The 13,217-nt window shown below is 47.6% G+C and overlaps 2 protein-coding genes across 8 annotated transcripts in view; one reads left to right on the top strand and one right to left on the bottom strand.

The window, feature by feature from the left end:
- Positions 1 to 9,405, bottom strand: part of NAV1 (neuron navigator 1) — a 286,405-nt gene extending 277,000 nt beyond the window's left edge. For 2 of the 7 annotated variants that reach the window (XM_063647264.1, XM_054461881.2), the window contains exon 1: positions 9,071 to 9,395. The gene's annotated coding sequence lies outside the window, so the exon portion shown is untranslated. Of the gene's footprint in view, positions 1 to 9,070 lie in introns of all 7 variants that reach the window. The other 5 variants (XM_063647306.1, XM_054461900.2, XM_054461909.2 and 2 more) reach the window with 4 other exon arrangements.
- Positions 8,108 to 13,217, top strand: part of CSRP1 (cysteine and glycine rich protein 1) — a 56,873-nt gene continuing 51,763 nt past the window's right edge. The window contains exon 1 of the mRNA XM_054462407.2: positions 8,108 to 8,393. The gene's annotated coding sequence lies outside the window, so the exon portion shown is untranslated. The remainder of the gene's footprint in view (positions 8,394 to 13,217) is intronic.

A 13,217-nucleotide genomic window follows, 5' to 3' on the forward strand; every position in this document is an offset into this window, starting at 1 on the left:
CTATAGGCATGCGCCATCGTGCCCGGCTAATTTTTTAATGTTTTGTATAGATTGGGGGTGAGTCTTGCTAGGTTTCCCAGGCTGGTCTTGAATTCTGGCCTCAAGCAATCCTCCTGCCTTGGCAGTTACACCTTTATTGATAGCTATTTACAGCCTGCCCAGCAACTACAACTAAGTATATTGAGCTCTGCTTAAAGATTATCAGTAAATGTCATTTACATGATCATGACTACATAAATATTATTAAATCCCAGCCTTAGAGCCTCACTCTCCTCCTCTGTCAAATGGGGACAACATAGCATGTGCTAACACCTCATAAGACCTAGTGGGCCGGGCGCAGTGGCTCACGCCTGTAAATTCAGCACTTTGGGAGGGTGAGGTGGGTAGATCACAAGGTCAGGAGTTCCAGACCAGCCTGGCCAAGAGGGTGAAACCCCGTCTCTACTGAAAATACAAAACTTAGCCAGGCATGGTGGCAGGTGCCTGTAATCCCAGCTACCCAGAAGGCTGAGGCAGAGAATTGCTCGAACCTGGGAGGTGGAGGTTGCAGTGAGCCGAGATCATGCCACTGCACTCTAGCCTGGACAACAGAGCAAGACTCCATCTCAAAAAATAATAATAATTGAAAAAAAAAGACCTAGTGAAGAGGATACAGAATGTGTGGAATGTGAATGACACAGGTTTTTACAAATATAACCTCTTATTTTTCTATCATTACATATGACATGCAGCATGGAGTGGTAATAATGGCTCGTACTATTTGGACAACTTAGATAACTCTCTGAACTGCAATTTCCTAACCAGTAAAATGGAGAAAATACTAGTACCTATCTCGCTAAGTTGTTGGAACGATTACATGAAATGATATAAGTCAAAGTGCTTCTCCTCCCGTGGATCACTATCCCAATTTTAGGGATCATGACTTTATTTCCCTTTTGCTGAGAGAGAAAATTTCAATTTAGGCCTTAACTCAGCAGGCTATGGATTGAGAAAAAGTATACAGCACTCTCAAAAAGGCATTTGGGAAACTACTGGAAAATCTGATTATGGCCATATATTAAACAATTCTGTTAAATCCAGTATTAATGGGTATGATTGTGGTACTGTAGCTTCAAAGAAGAATGTCCTTGTTTGGCCAGGTGTGGTGGCTCACACCTGTAATCCCAGCACTTTGGGAGGCCGAGTTGGGTGTATCACCCGAGGTCGGGAGTTTGAGACCAGCCTGACCAACCAACATGCAGAAACCCCGTGTCTACTAAAATTACAAAAAAATTAGCCAGGCATGGTGGCACGCTCCTGTAATCCCAGCTACTTGGGAGGCTGAGGTTGGAGAATCGCTTGAACCTGGGAGATGGAGGTTACAGTGAGCTGAGATCTGCCATTGCACTCCAGCTTGGGCAACAAGCGCCAAACTCCATCTCAAAAAAAAAAAAAAAAAAGTCCTTGTGTTTTGGAAATAACATGCTGAAGTGTTGAAGGGTTAAGTATCATGATGTCAACAAATTACTTTTTTTTTTTTTTGAGGCAGAGTTTCACTCTATCTCCCAGACTGGAGTGCAGTGGTGCCATCTCGGCTCACTGCAACTTCTGCCTCCCGGGTTCAAGTGATTCTCCTGCCTCAGCCCCCTGAGTAGCTGGGATTACAGGCACCCACCACCATGCCCAGCTAATTTTTGTATTTTTAGTAGAGACAGGGTTTTACCATGTTGGACCAGGATGGTCTAGATCTCCTGATCTTGTTACCCACCCACCTTGGCCTCCCAAAGTGCTGGGATTACAGGTGTAGCCACTGGGCCTGGCAACAAATTACTTTTAAATGGCTCAGAAAAATATTATATAGATTGATCTATATACAGATCAATGCTATATACAGAGCAATCTAGCAAAATATCAACAATCAGTGAATGTAGACATTCATCTTACTAGTCAGTCTTTCACCTTCTCTACTTATCTGATGGTTTTTAAAATAAAACCTTGTGTGTGGGGGGAACTTGCACCATAGGAAAGCACCTTAACTGTCATATAGCCCTTTCCCCTCCCCCTGGGAAATAGGCATGGGCCCTGAGGGTGCAGCTTCCATAGACTCACCCAGTGAGGTAGGGGTAAGTGTGGCTGACACCTTCTAAATCTACTTGGTAAAGCGGACTATACCCAGAGGGTGATGAAGAGCACAAAAAGCTGGGGTCCAGCGGGCAGCATGCAATAGTGCAGGGTATGCCGTGCAATCCAGCCCTCCTCCTGAAGCTCTGGGGAAGGAGAGCCAGAGGGGCCATACAGAATGGTCCCAGATGAGAGACAAGGCAGGCAGCTGCTTCGTGTGGGTCCTGGCTGGGGCCCCCTAACCGTGTGTCTCATCAGCTGTCTCTCCTTTGTTAAAGGAAAAGCAGGAAGAGAGCAGTTGGTATCTTGGCATTACCCAGAACCCAGATACTCCTTCCCAGTCAACTCAATTATCTGCACCAATGAACTGGGAAAAAGGCACCAGTAACTGACTCTTGCAATCATTTATTATGGACCTATTCTATGCTATGCTTGAAGTCTACCAAAAAATTAGATAACACCAAAACAAGATGAAATAACTAAACAACAAACAGTAAAGAGCAAAGATACAGTCAGACTCTCATTCCTTTATGCCTTCATTTATCCCGTCTGCGTCAGCCCAGTTCTCTGGTTTTCGGGGCAATCTACAAATTGAAAAGAAAATCTGCTTTGTCTATCTAATAATAAATAGGTGATCTGCCCATGGCTAACCTGTGCCAGTAAGCTCATAAATGGAGTGGTACACCTCATTCTGGACACGACACCTTCAAACAAGAGAAATTAGCATTTTAAGGGTGATGCATATAATGAGGAAGTTGAGTAAGAAATAGGATGAGGCTGGGCGTAGTGGCTCACGCCTGTAATCCTCAACACTTTGGGAGGCAGAGGCAGGCAGATCACTTAAGGCCAAGAGTTTGAGACCAGCCTGGCCAACATGTATCTGGAATAGAAAAAGCTACATGCCTGGGTGACACAGAGAGAGATTCTGTCTCAAATAAAAAAGAAAAGAAAAGAAAAAAGATTAAATCTGGCATTTATTAGGCACACACATTGAGCATCCCAGAGACTGAGTCAGGTCTGACATGATCTAATTTGATTCATGCAATCACTCTTTGACTGTATTTTTTGAAATTGCCAGATCATAGGAATCACTGTTGCAGGTGTGGGGTTGTGGAGTGGCGAGGAGGAGAGGGAAGAGATTAGGACTGAAAGCTGAGGCAAGTTGGAAAACATTGTCCCAGGAGTAAGGCATTTTCATTCCACTTTTCCGGGGGAAGAAACAGAGTCTCTAAGAGATTACATGGCCTGCCTAAGGTCACACAGAGTTTAGCAATGATGCTCATGTGGAGGATATAATTTCAATTGCCAGTATTTCCTAAATGCTCATCTTGCTAAGGACTTCAGGCGCAAAGTCAATGTCTGAACCTTGAGTTCAAGTCTCAGTTATGTCACGGTCCAAAATCTTGCTATTACATCATATATCAACCTTCCTTGAAAAAACCTGGGGACACATCCAGTGAAAATCTGAAGGAAGTGGGGCTGCTTAGACCAGAGAAGAAAAGATGGGGACAGATGCATGGTAGTTGTTCCCAAATATTGAAAGGCTGACACTCTGTAGGCAATCACTTATTCTGCATGACTTATTTTGAATATCCTTCACTTTATTCAGGGATGCATTTTGGTGGAGCCCACTAAGCTTTTGGGATCTTTCACTGATGGGTGAAAGTCATATCCATGACAGATTAATACAAGGAGGAACTCTGAAAGACAGAGCTGTCCAAATATGGAATAAGATGATTTCAACATAGTGTTGCGGGAATGCCCCAGCAACAGAGGTGTCCAAGCTAGATGACCTCTGAGGGGGATGTTTTAGGGGATTTGATATATCTGGAATAGAAAAAGCTACATGACACTTAAGGTTCTTTCCAACTTTGAAAGTTTAATTTTACGGAAGTTGGCATTTACTCTATTTACAAATGGATTTTAAAATCAGGGAAGGGATGTAAAGTGGGTCAGTATTACCGACCAGATGGGGAGGGAATTGCGTCATTTAAAGCTGTGACCAGTCAAGGGTTCCAGGGAGTAAATCAGCTCAACCATTGAGCAGTTCTAACCCTCACAGTGCATCAAAATCACCTAGGGAACTTTTAAAAATGACAGACACTGAAGCCACATTCCAAACCAAGTGAAGCTGAATCTCTGGGGATGGGCCCAGGAATTGGTCATTTTTAAAAGCTCCCCAGGTGGTGCTAATGTGCAACCAAGACGGAGAACCCCTGAGCTAGAGGAAATGAAGCCGGCGCTGAGGCTGGGCGTGGTGCCCTCTGAGTCTCAGGATGACCAGCAATCGGTTCATCTCTGCATCAGGGCCAGTGGTGGCCCCTCCGGCTGGAGGGAGTTGGTGGGAAACTGGAAGACAGGAAGATAAAGCCCTTTAACCCTTTAATGCCTAACTTCTAGTTATTAAAAAATGTTCACAAATTCATAGAGATGGGAAGTAAAATGGTGGTTGCCAGGGCCTTGGGGAGGAGGGAAGGGGAATGGAGAGTTACTCTTTAATGAGTACAGAGTTTAAGTTTGGGAAGGTAAAAAAGTTCCAGAGATGGCTGCTGGTGATGGTTATACAATAATGCAAATGTATTTAATGCCACTGAACTGTACATTTAGAAGAGGCTAAAATGGTAAATTGTAGGTTATACATATTTACCACAATATAATTGTTAAATGTTTAAAGTACACTAATTATAATGAAAAGTATAATTAAATACATCAACCCATCCTAATGTAAAATGTTAGCACTTAGTCAAATTTTGTTGTCCTTTTAAAGGAAAAAAAAATGGAACTTTGCAGACAAAAAAAAAATTCAGAGGGATTTATCCCAGGAATAAAAGAGTGATTCAACTTAAGAAAAACAATCAATGTAATGCACCACACTAACACAATGAAGGAAACAAAAAAACAAGCCACAGGATTAACTCGAGTGATACAGAAAACAAGCATTTGACATAAAATTCAACACCCTTTTGTGATTAAAAAATGCTTAGAAAGCTAGAAATAGAAGATGATTTCCTCAACACAAAGGACATTTATGAAAAGCCCACAGCTAACATCACACTCACTGGTGAAAGGCTAAAATCAAGAAATCCTCCTAAGATCAAGAACAAGAGAAGGATGTCTGCTTTCACCACTGCTACTCAACATTATACTGAAAGCTCTAGCCAGAGCAATTAGGCAAGAAAAATAAATAAAAATCATTCAAATTGGAAAGAAAGACGTAAAACTATTTCTATTCACAGTTGACATGATCCTATGTATAGAAGATCCCAAAGAATTCAGAAACAAAAAAGCTACTAGAGCTAATAAATTCAGCAAAATTGCAAGGGACAAGATCGACACACAAAAATCAGCTGTGTTTCTACGCACCAGTAATGCACAAGCCAAAAAGGAAATTAAGAAACAATTCCATTTATGAAAGCTTTCAGAGCATCTGAGGATTGGATATCAGAACAGTCTTGCAAGTCTTTTGAAGTGGAATCATCTTGTTAGTAACGGTCCTTGGCAGAGGCACATGCATCAGAGCCTTTAATTTTGTATGCATATTAGTGTATCTCATATTAAAATTAAGTAGAGCAAATAGATTTGATGGGGATGGTAGTGTGAACTGCACAGGACATGTGTAAGAACCTGAACCACATCCACAGGCAGGTCAGAGTGGCCTGGGTCTCAGCCATCCTGCCTCGCTTCACGTCTCAAGAGTCACAGGAAGCTGAGAAGCAAAATCGCAGGCCTCTCAGAGGAAATCAGGCCTGAGTCAGCCTTCCCAGGAGGTTAAGGGAACAGATTAGGCCCAGGAAACAGTTTACTGTGGAGGGTGTTTTTCGCTACACTAGTTGGAGGGGTATTTTTAAGTTGAAGAAGGAACTAAAAGTGTTTTTAATTATTATTTTTTGTGTGTGACTAGGGGCCAGAAAGACAAAGTGTTTGCCAAGTATTGCCATATTTCTTAGCTCTCCATGTTCCAGAGACTCGAAAAGCTGATAGATGGTTCCATCACAGAGATAGCTGTCTTGACCCTAGTATGTTTCTGTTCCTCTCTCTTGCTAAGAGCTAAGTAACATCTGCTGAGATGGAAATGCTAGGAAGATAAAAATTCCCAGTGATTTGCTGAAAGGGAATGAGCCCTAAACTAAAAGCCAGGAGCTCTGCATTCTAGGTGGGCTTCTGCAGTACCCTAGTTGTGTAGCTCTGAGCCCATCTCTTCCCTTCAGTGGGCCTTGATTCTTGCCTGTAAAGGGGAGAAGGGCAGGGGTTGGGAGGAGTGGAGATCCTTTTAACTTTGACATTCTGGTTTTTCTTAAAGGCCAAACCCTTCAAGAAGTCAAAAGAACTTTAAAAGAAGAGGGAAGTGACACTGATTGGAAATAGGAAGGCAAAAAGAGAGACAAATTGTAAAAGATGGATAGGAGATTTTTCTATTCTAGGCCACTCCTTTCTACTGGGCCCAAACTGAGTTGATACCAGAGGTTCACAGGGACTCAGGAGGGGGCTAGATTAGGCAAGGAAGGAAAAACAGCACTCTTTTAAAAAAAAAAAAAAAAAAAAAAGATGGAGTTTCACTCTTGGCCCCCAGGCTGGAGTGCAATGGCATGATCTCGGCTCACTGCAACCTCTGCCTCACGGGTTCAAGCAATTCTCCTGTCTCAGCCTCACGAGTAGCTGGGATTACAGGTGCCCGCCACCACACCCGGCTAATTTTCATATTTCTAGTTGAGACACGGTTTCACCATGTTGTCCAGGCTGGTCTCGAACTCCTGACCTCAGGTGATCTGCCTGTCTTACGGGCGTGAGCCACCGCACCTGGCCAAAACAGCATTCTTGTTTTCAGTTTCCCCAGGCCAAGGTTTATCAAAGAAGCCAGATCCCAGAAAAAGCCCAAATATTCAAAGCTTGCCTACTTACCCGTGGGCAAATCAACATTTTTATGGACTGCTTTTGAGGGAAAAAGAGGTGGAGGGGGTCTGGGGGAGCAAATTAACTCCCAAAGAATGAATAAATGGCACTTAAGTGAGATAGGAGGCCTTTGAATGCTACTTAGTTTTTCTCCCCAATTCTATTAGTTTGGCAAACATCTGTAAAGTGCCTACTGTGTGCTGAGTGTTGTGGGTGGTCAGATAGGGTGTTTGGCTGGAAGGTACTCACAGGAAGATAGGCATGTGCACAAACACCCAAATATCTAAAATACAAAGCATGGCACACTGACAATCAACAAAAACAAAAAATGCAAAGCAGAATGTGAGACCTGTCCCAAGGGAAATCAGATAAACTGCTGAAGAAGTTCAGATCAGGGGCTGTTCTCTTTCACCTGGAAATGGTGTTCCCTTTCACCTGGTGTTCTCTTTCACCTGGAAAGTTTGGGAAATAGACCCTACGGGCTGGAGCCCAAATCTGAAAAACCTTCATTCTTCCAACAGTAGCGATTTTTTCCTGGCTTCACTTTACAGAAGTGAAAACCAGGACAGAGACGTGAGGAATTATTTGCTCTCTGCTCATCCAGGTGGTTAGCAACACAGCCAGATAGAGAACTACAAACTGATGATTGAAAACTTCCCCTAAAAACTGATGGTGAAAGTACATACTACTAGGAAGCTCATCTTAGAAGACAAAATCCATAGAGCTGTTCCCTCTGTCTCCCTTCTTAAGTCAATCCCAAAGACACCAACAAAAAGTCAAAGCAGGATTTAAAAAAATGTCATAAGCAAGCTGGAATCATGTATATCTCTGGCCTAAAGGAAGCCAAGGTCTCTGCAGTGTCAGATCGTCAGATCCTCCTCCTGGGGAGGCCATTCTTTTTGCGAAGTCTCCAGTCCCGTTACAAGTGAGTTGCCGTGGACTTCATGTAGGGGAAACAAGAGCTAGCCCACAGATGAAAATCCAGGCAAGCCCTCTGCTTTTGCACAGTGAACGAACATGCCCACAGGCTTCTCAGCATTGAATTTGAACGAGCCAATGGTATCCCAATCATTGAAACAGGAAGCCAGATAAACAGCATGTTATCAAGGGGGGATCCAGCTCTTCCCTTAAGCCGGCGCCAGCTGCGCCCTGTGACTATCCTAACAAAGTCCCATTGACTCACCAGCTGATTTTCCTGTGTTCGGCTCCGGGGGACAAGGAACCCTCTCTGCCGGGTGGACGTCACCCCTACACACCGCCCCCGCCACCCGCCACTCGCGTCCTCTCCAGTTCCTGCCTCCCCTCTGCCCGCTGCAGACTTGGCTGCTTCTTTATCCTATGACCAGTTTTTATCGGCTCTGAGGATTAGCAGGGACCAGAGCCCAAGCCTCGGGAGCGCTCAGGTGAGCTCCCCGTGATCACCCAATTTCTGCGTTCTCCTCCCTCCCCTCTCCTCCGGGACCACTTTCTCCGCTCCCAGACGCACGGGCGGGCGCCAGAGAGGACGGCCTCCGGGAGATTGGCGGGAGGGCGCTTCTCGGCGCATCCTGGGGGTGCGGGGAACGTTTTCTGGAACGGCCCGCAAGGTCACCTGCCCCAGCTGTTCCGCTGGCTCCTGCTGGGATGGGAGGAGTTAACTCTTGCTTCAACGAAAGGCAGAGGTGCGGGTAGGGTGTGTGCTTGTCGTGTGGGTGCGAGTATAAGAACGCAGCACCTGGTGTCTCCTGATGATATGATCTCAACGCACTTTAAATTGTGGGTATTTCACAACAAGGAAACTGAGGCTCAGAGGGACTGAAGTTAGGCAGCCCCCCGGAGAGTCAACTCTAGAATCAAACGCGCAGTCAGTCCCATAGGGGTCGAAGGGGCACACACCTTCCCGGGAAGCCGCGAGCATCTTGGTTGTTATTTATTCCAGCGCCTCTCCCGAGCCCAGCCCACAGCCTCCCTCGGGCACCAACCTCCCCTACCCCGGGGCTTGGTCTCGGCCGCGCAGGACCTGCCAGCCGAGCCTCGCAAAACGGGAAGCGGCAGACCCTCAGCGCCGCGAGCGCGCGACCGCCCCGCGCCGGCCACTCACCGGAGCGCCTGCCCGCCCGGGCTCCGGGTCCGCGTTGCAGCCGCGCAGAGTCGCGCATCCCCCAGGGCAGCGCGGGTGCTGGGTCCGCTTCTCGCGAGCACAAAGTTTCCCGCGGCTCCCCAGGCCGCCTCGGCCCCTCGCACCAGGCTTGGCGTCCGCCGCGCACTCCGGCCTCGGGCCCCGCACTAGGGCAGCCGCCGGCCCCGGCCCCACAATGAGGAGGGAGGCGGCATCCTGAACAAAGTGCCGTCCCCTCGGGCCCGGCGGCCGGGGCGGAGCCTCGTGACCCGCTGCCCCAGGCACACGCCGGCTGCCTCCACGGCGGGCCCAGGAGGGGAGTGCCTGGCGGCCGGGGGGCGGGCAGGAGGAGAGAATCCGTTCCGATTGCCCTGGCTTTCCTCCCCCTGCACTGTGCCAGTTTAACCCGCAGAGGGGCGGAGGCATGGGTCCCTTCCAGACTTTGTCATTGGAAAGCTATTCCCGTAACCCTTTGCTGCCTTCGCCTTCCCGTTCCGCCTCCCAGGCTGGCCGCAGAAAGGCGGCTGCTCGGTGGCGGACCCGCGAGCTGGCAGGGCAGGAAGCCTTTGCACAATTGAGCCTTTCCTTTGCCCGGGGACCCGCCACCGCCACTTCCAGGCCGGGTTTCCTCCCTCCCCCACGTGTCGTCCGGGTACCGCTCGCTGGTTCAGCCGCAGTTCTTTAGAAGGGGACAGATGGATGGGCCAGCCTCTCCACCCGACTTCTGACCCCGGGCACCCACCTCCTTTCTTTCTCCACCCCACTGAACTGTCATGCTGTCTGAGCTGGGACTCTTAGAGGAGGGGGAGGCCCCGCAAGTGCCCCGCAAATAGTAGGTGCTCAGTAAAATAAGTGGCTTCTCCCCACCTTCCAGACGGCCGATGCCCCTCCTCCTTCTTCCAGGGACTTGGGAATGGGAGGAGGGGGAAGAAGAGGAGAGAGGAGATGACAGGACCTGAGGAGAGTGAATGGGACGAAGGCCCTCAGCCAGAACCTACTGCAACCTCTCTGAAGCAGTGCAAGCCCCCTGCCTCCTGGCCTGGGGCTTCCAGGGTCTGCAGGAAGAAGGCAGAAGGAAGTCAGATGACCTGAGCTTTGACGCAGGCTTTGGAAAGGGAGTAGCTGTGGCCAAGGACCCAGCAGATTCCCCTGCTCCAGCCAGCAAATAAGAGGACTGATTTATTCCCAGGGCCATGGGGTTGCAAGTTGGAGGACTGATGGATAGAAAGCAAAACTGCCTACTCCCTGGGAGGTCTCAGAGCTCTTTGCCAGCAAAATCAGTGTGAGCAGAGTCAGGATGAGAGCCCTTGAGTCCTCCCTGAACGCCCCCACCCAGTCAGTAAGGCCACAGTGGCTTTGAATATGGAGAGATGAGACACCAGACAACAGACAAGCAGTGACATTCAAGAAGTTCCCAACTGATCAGGGAAAAAGATTTGTTGTATGATTTTTGTCCATGAAGGGAGTGAACTGCCTTTTGGCATGGGATAAGGGGGTGGACTGCAGAGTGACACCCTTACCCTCTGTATAAAGACTAGAAGTGTGGGCTCTTAAGGCAGACTGCATGAGTTCAAATCCTGGATCAATGATTTTTTAGCCATGGGAACTTACTGAACTCTTTAACCTCTAGCTACCTCAGTTTCTTCATCTGTAAAATGGGATAATAATGGTTCCTATCTCCTAAGAGTGTTGGGAGGATTAAATGAGATACTATAGGTGACACACTTAGAATAGTGCTTGGCACATAGTAAATGCTCAGTAAACATTAGCTGTTACTTTGATGTTGGAGTCCTCTAACTAACTTTGCACCCAATTTGGCATTCAATGATGTGCTAGCTAGAATCCTTTTCTGCTCTTCCCAGTCCTGCAAAGGGGAGCCTAGTCCTTTAAGAAGAAGCACTGTTCTTTCTTGAGAGCTCATAAGGTGGGACCGCAGGGACCAAGGACACAGTAGGCATGCAAATGACTATCAGAAGGTGAAATGACTCCTTGACCCATTGTGAGGCTGGATGCATAGCCCCCATCCACATTGGTAATGCTGGGATGATGTCATTCCTTGGGTGCTACCCAGAATGGAAAAGAAAGCCAAAGCTATAATTTTGTAAGGGTTAGATCTCTTCCATCAGTACACAGGATCAATATTTCTCTCCCACTTATGAGTGGCTGCTCATACAAGTCCTCCCTCACTCTGCTCCTAATGTCCCAATCAATCTGGGTGATGGGATTATTTGCACCCCAAGCCTCAGCATCACGCAATATACCCAGGTTACAAACCTGCAAATGTACCCCCTGAATCTAAAATAAAAATTCAGAAAAATGTCCCACTCACAAATTTCCAACAGTGAACCTGTATATGTAGGCAAACATAATAGCATGTGGACAGGTTGAGGGGGAAGGAGTGAAGGGGCCAGTCTGGTTGGGGTGACAGGCAAAAGATATGAAAGCTACTGAAAGAGAAAGTGGATAGGACAGAGCGGCAGGGAGGAGAAGCCAGAAGAGACTCTGGACAGAGCACTGTTTGGGTAAGAAACAGGGTCCCCGCCCATCCCAGAAGTGGCCTCTGCCAAATGTCTACTTTGTGAGTAGTTTTTGTCTGAACACAGTGATGACTCAGTTGCTCTGAGTCTAGCAAATGGATTTTCCTTATATATGAAAATCAATAAGAGGTAAAGGCAAGGACCTGGCTGTGGGGAGGAGAGGATGGAGAGAGTGGGAGAGGTGCTGGGGCATGAAATGATTTGTGAGTATGGAAGGAGGGAGATTCAGGTTCACTGCAGGAGACCCTTGGCATAGTCACCTGTACCCCCACTCCCCACCAAGAAGGTGGCCTCCAGGACCTGCTGGCCTCACTGAGGCTCCTTAAAACCCAACAGCCCCTCTGTTCCCCTCCTCCACAGCTTACAGCCAATCCTGCTTTGGGACAAGATGGGTAGCAAAAGGATTAATGTCAACCTGACAAATAGGTTTTTAAAAATCAGCCCAGTAGCTTGCTGTCACCCCCATAGAGTATCAGACCTGGCCTCGGACGAGATGAGAGTTTTGGGGGCCCCAGGAAGTATGGCAAGTGACATTTTCAGCCCCAGCCTGATTTCTTTGGGGGCTTTGCCTGTTTTCCTGCTGCCTTGAGGTCTGTGGACCAATGCTAATTTGTTTCTCTGCTTGGGTTATCTGACATGGGACTTTGGGGATTTGAACACACTCATAGCTCCTGCGTTCCACGTGGCCCACAGGGAGACTGTCTTTACCCTTCGGACTGTCTTGTTTGGGGCTCCCAGAGCAGTTTGTAAGGTCCTTGGCAGGGATATGAAGATAGCACATTGCTTTATTTTCTTGAGCACTTAATAAGCGTCACTGGAGCTTCTGAGGTGGAGTCCGAGGCACTTTCTGACTTCCTCCTCTGAAGCACAGTGGAAAAACACTGGGCCCAGCTTCAGAAGACCTGACTCCATGCCTTGGTTCTGATGCTGGCTAAAGTGCATCACCTCAGTTTGCTCATCAGTAAAAGGGAGTGTTGACACCCAGAGGACAAGAATACCCACCTACCAAGGCCGTGGTGAGTATTCAGTGAGATCATGAAGGAGAAAATGGTTTCTGCAGTGCTGCTCACATATAAGCAGAAGTGGGATTATCAAACAGAAAGCATCAGCTCATTTTCCCAACCCCACCCCACCTACCCACCCCAGTCACATTCACTGTGGTTATGGGCTCAGTGCTTGAAAACCTATTTTTCAGTGATAGAAATCTGACTGGCCACTAACAATCCTTGTCCTTTCTAGTTTGATTCATTAACCAGTGAGGGGTTTCCTATGCTAGTGGAATGGGGTTGGACATGGGCAAAACAGGCATCTCCATCCTTGGCCACTCGGGCCTCATGACTGGCCCTGGGCCCCCTTTAAGAAGGGCCCTCTGTGTTAACTGTTGGAGCTTACAGGGACCTGGGAGAAGGAGTCCATGGGGAAAAGCTGTCAGAGTAATGAATGTTTTACGAGAGTGAGCGAGTCACTGCCTTATCGGGAAGATGCTGTTTCTCACTCTCTCTCCGTTACCAGGAAGTGAGATGTACTGAAAGCCATTGCGGTGTTTTTCCAAAGAAGGCCTTTGAAGAGGAGGTGTTTCTTTAAGGGGCCCA

The sequence above is a fragment of the Pongo pygmaeus genome, chromosome 1 (assembly GCF_028885625.2).
Source record: "Pongo pygmaeus isolate AG05252 chromosome 1, NHGRI_mPonPyg2-v2.0_pri, whole genome shotgun sequence".
Lineage (NCBI taxonomy): Eukaryota > Metazoa > Chordata > Mammalia > Primates > Hominidae > Pongo > Pongo pygmaeus.